The sequence below is a fragment of the Schistocerca gregaria genome, chromosome 4 (genome assembly GCF_023897955.1).
Source record: "Schistocerca gregaria isolate iqSchGreg1 chromosome 4, iqSchGreg1.2, whole genome shotgun sequence".
NCBI lineage: Eukaryota > Metazoa > Arthropoda > Insecta > Orthoptera > Acrididae > Schistocerca > Schistocerca gregaria.
This window is the reverse complement of record NC_064923.1, coordinates 212,277,497-212,282,554: the sequence shown is the minus strand read 5'-3', so window position 1 is coordinate 212,282,554 and position 5,058 is coordinate 212,277,497. Positions and strand designations below refer to the sequence as shown.

At 38.4% G+C, this 5,058-nt stretch overlaps 1 non-coding gene across 1 annotated transcript; it reads left to right on the top strand.

Moving 5' to 3' along the window:
• Positions 1-4,444: 4,444 nt before the first annotated feature.
• On the top strand, positions 4,445-4,551 carry LOC126268506 (U6 spliceosomal RNA). Its single transcript, XR_007549130.1, has one exon. It is a non-coding gene; the product is annotated as a U6 spliceosomal RNA (small nuclear RNA).
• The last annotated feature ends 507 nt before the right edge of the window (positions 4,552-5,058 follow it).

Genomic DNA, 5,058 nt, shown 5'->3' with positions numbered 1-5,058 from the left:
TGCAATGTTCCGTGTCCGACCGATACGTTTTTTATGTCTAGTGCTGCCATCTGCCACCTGAGAGTTGGTATTTCACGTTGGCGTCAAAAAGAGACGGTAATCATGTTGATATGACTGGAACGTTCATAACAAGCAAATGTTATTGTTGAAATAGGTTTTCGAATTGTGGTCGTGACATATGACGATGATGTTGGTGCTTGATGCTTTAGTATGTTAGCTGGAAGATGATTTTCAGGGTCTGTAAGCAGCAATAGCAAATGGATAGTACGATACAGAGAGATAGTGAGGAATCTCATAGTCGGGCATATGAGAAGAACTATTATGACTGGAGAATAATGTTTTACTCCAGGGTGTGGGGTATAAGTACTTGGAGTGAGTGTTGGTTCATGATGGATAAGAATGAAATCAGGCAATTGTATATAGGCGGAACAAATTGAACTAGAAATATTGCTAGATACAGGTGGTACTGTAACAATGTAGAAATTTGTATCAGCCAGTCCCACGTTATTTGTAGTTTCGTTAATATTCTGCAGGGACTTGACTTCGCACTGGAACTGGCATCGGTGGGTGAAGAGTGAGATGCCAAATGAGGTAAGACCTCTTTAATCGTAAACGTGCAATCAAGGTTGAACAGCATAAGACAAGGGTGGCATGGTGTTTGGGTTACGGGGGGGGGGGGGGGGGGGGGAGAGGGAGTGAGGGCGAGGAGGACGCTTTCGTTGGCTAATTTTACAAAACCATTTTATTAGATAGTATATACGCTCGACTAGAACGACAACAATAATGCATTAACAGGTCTCTGCCCAGAGTTAATGCGCTTAACACAATCGTAAAAAATTTGTACAACAAAAAAGATGTTCTATACACCTATTTTTATCTAAAGCCTTTAAAGATCTTTGTAATTTCCATATTGACCACCTGTGGAATAGTATTAATGAATGGCTCTTTAATCGTAAAGAAGAAATCAAGGCTAGACATGAAAGAAAGTTGTTGAAGTTTAGTAATAGGACCACAAGTAAAAATGTTAATACAGCTCTCAATAGTGTGAAACATCAATCTTACGAGAGAATACTGAATAAAACCAAATTACTTTTACGCAGGCTGAGAACGATTTGTTACGTAAAGGCCTTAAATAGTATTTTCCTGCACAACTAGATAAATATCCAGTTATATGTAATCTTATTGTAGATCTTAAAATCGGTTTGGAATCCCTGAAATTAGAGAAAACCGAGCAAGTCAAATGTGCCTATGAATGCAGTAACACAATAGAAAAAGAAATTAAATTACTTCCTAATGGGCAGTTGGGCGAATATAGTGTAGTAAAAACCATTAATCGTAAGCTTAGAGAACACGACCCCTTAGTCACTAAGAATGACAAAGGGAACTCTGCTGTCGTGGCTTATAAAAATGAATATATAGAAAAGACTGTAAAATTTTTTGAGGAAAATGACATCACTGAGGTTGCGGTAGATCCAACCGCGGAATTTCAAAATGAAATCCGGCGTACTTTAGCTAGTTCTGTCAGCCTGTTCAATAACTTCCAAAAGAAAGGGCTTATAAATATGAACCCGAAACCACCCATGCTCAGACGTCATTTTAAACTGCACAAACAAAATCACCCAATTCGCCGTGTAGTGAATGGAATAGGTAGTCCACATCACACACTTGCTAGATGCCTCCATTTTAAAATTAAAGATGTTTTCAGATTTGAAAATAATTTTTCTGTTAAAAATAGCCAAGAATTAATTACAATATTCAAACTGTAAGATGTACACCTGACACTAGACTGGTTTCCTCGACATCGTCAGTCTTTGTACAAATGTCCCGGTCGACGAAACCGTAGCACTTGTAAAAAAGAATCTTCCAAAACAAAAAAAAAAACTAAGTCAAATCCAGATTGCGGAACTGATGGGTTTGCTTAAGGTCGTTTTAAAATACAATTATTTCACGTTCAATGAAAAAATGTATGTGCAACCAGATGGTTTAGCAATGGGTAGTCCCGTCCCCTCGCCGGTATTTTAGCATGTCTTTATCAGTGACCTGGAAATAACGTTCTTCAATTCAAGTTCAGAATTACGCCACAAAATCCGCTATTATGCACGTTACGTTGACGACATTATCATTGCTTTTGATGGTACTGATGATGAGTTACAGCTTCTCTTCAATACTTTCAATGGTTTACATGACAAGATTTCCTTCACAAAAGAACTTCAGAATGAAAAAGGTGAACTTAGCTTCCTCGGTTTAACAATTTCTATACTGAATAGTTCCTTCTAATTCAATACCTTCCATAAGGAAACGTATTCAGATAATGCCATCCCTGCTGACTCAACTCATCCTAAAGCCCATAAACTGGCGTTTTTTCATTTTGCTATTCACCGTATGGTAACTACTCCTTCTTCACCTGCCGATCAACAAAAGGAATTGAATGTCATCAAAGCGATTGCGGCTAATAATGGGTACAATCATAATATGATTGATCACTTGTTCAGTAAGAAAACCTCCCAAAACTGTTCGACTTTGAGCAACAACCTCCCCACTGATACCAAAGAAGCTACAAAATTTATTTACATTCCTTTCTTGGGTAATATATCGTATAGGAGTAAACGTCTTGTAAAGAAAAAATATAACTGTAACGTATCCTTCTCTACAGATAACAGTTAAAAAAGGAATCTTGTACTTTCAGTAGAGATTGCCAGCGATTGGTTTTCCAATTTAGGTGTTAACAAACTAACCTGTAATAACTGTCCTTCATATTATATTGGTCAAACAGGCAGAGCTGTGGAAACAACATATAAAGAACACCTATTAGGTAAAAAAAAAAGGAGCGAATATACACAGCTCTACTTTTGCTGAACACCTCTTGATAGCCGGTCATATGCCTAAACAGTTAGAAGACACTGTTATCCTACACAGAGAAGTCAGAGGGCGTAGATTAGATTTGTGGGAAAAGTTACAAATTTTTAAGCACCTAGAGCTCAAGGACAGTAATGTACTGAATGACCATTTGAAACTTCCTTATAGACAATTTTTCGAAGGCTTTAAACCTGTACTGTTTATGGTACAACATTAATGCTGGTAACCTCAGTCGTCTATTTTCTCAGGAAGCTATGATGCACATTCAATGCTTTAAGCCCACTACCCTTTATGTAATGTGGTTTTCTCACTATGTATGGCTGCCACTACATTGGCCCTTATGTGATTTTGTCCGGCTCTAAAACGTTGGTTCCCTGCGAATGTGTATTAACTGGATTGTGTATCAGGGTTCGTAATTTGTCAATTTTAAAGTTCTGACATATATACCGTTTGTGGGCTTCCCTAATGTAGTACTGTAATTTTTATATTTTGGCTGTATATGCCACTGTGCGTAAGCGCCACCTGCCTTTTTGATGTATAACTACATTAATTGTACCAAGGCTCCCATACTGTTATAACGGGAGTCTTAAACGCTTTCCTTCTTTTTATTGTTACTTTATCTAAGGACGTAATTAATACTGATAATTTACACGTTGCTTTTGTACGCCAATTGGCATATGGTTCGCGCCATGAGCGCCACCTGCCCTGGTCGCAGAGTAACTACGCTGGCCGATTACACTCAGTCAGCTGTCAGCTCTGCAAGATCCATGTACTAATTTATATTTACGTGACAAACCGTAATTCTAGAGCTATATATCATTTTTGACAAATGGATCTATGCCGACATTTGTAAAAACGGCGATGGTCCATTAGTCCTTGCTAATATAAAATTTTAAGTAGCAGTCGTCGTTCTCATATTTCTGTAATGCAAGAGCTCTCTAATTTATGTTAAAATCTATTCTTGACTTAAGTTTCATACTTTTCTAATGTAAGCTATGATGTTCATTGTCCTTAGGCCACCTTCTGAAGAAGACAAATTTAAATTAGTTGAAACGTAGGTAAAGAATTCTTTATCCATTGCAACTGGTCGGCGGTTTATAATTTTATTACGTTGAACCGTTGCTGTTGTGCAGCTATGTTTAAAATACTGACAATCGTAAAATATATCAAAATCTTAAATATGGCTGCGAATCAGCAACTGTATAAATCTGAAGAGGTAGAAAAAAATCAACCAACTAGCTATTTTACAACTCGTTAGCTGATTCTTTTCAATGTCTTCACTAAAATAGATGGAAAAACTTCCAAATTAAGCAGTATAAATGTGCTTCAGCCACTGTGCGGCCAAGTATGCACCAACCGAGAACAACAAATTAGATAGCACAATATTCACACACTCTGTCCGCAGAACATTACGATCGAGCAATCTTATCAGCGTAGTATGATAAGTGAATAAAGTCAGAACAGTGTCATTTCTACCACCGAGAGCCTCCACCAGTACTTTTCTACTGCTACTACTAACGCTACATACAACAGAGTTACCACGGATACATTGACCGCAACTGCACCGTGATAGGGTGGCGGGCTGGACGTACTTGCTCCTTCGGTACATATAGTAAAACTAAAACGGCACATAGAAGATTAGCATGGCCCTTGCGAAAGAATGACACACAAAATAGTGAAGCCATAGTTAATTTAAGATCAGTAGAGCACTAGCACGCGAAAGATCCAGTCCAGCACAGTGTTTTAATCTTTCAGGAAGTTTCATATTAGCTCACAATCCGCTGCGAGGTGTTGCTAAGTCGTGTCTACGTAGTATCAATTCTTCCAGGTGTGGTAGCCTTGCAAGTTTTGTAGTAGCACTTCCGTCGAGTTTTGAAGATAGGGGATGCTGCAGTGGCGAAAGTTAAGCTGTGACGATTGGCCGTGAGTTTTGCTTGGGTAACTCAGCTGGTACAGTATTTCCCCACAAAATGTAAGGGTCCCAAGTTCGAGTCACGGTTTTGATTTTCCAGGAAAGTTTTTATCAGTAACGTCTGTACAATTTTAGAAACAAAATCATTTGTTCTGTATGTCGATTAGGTGCTATGCTGGCAACGTTTCTTACTGCACCTCAAGTAAAATCGTTGACTTAAGCAGGTCGACCTGTATCAGAAGTCGAGGATAGTATTATATTGTAGAATTCCAGCGCTTTCTGGGACGACA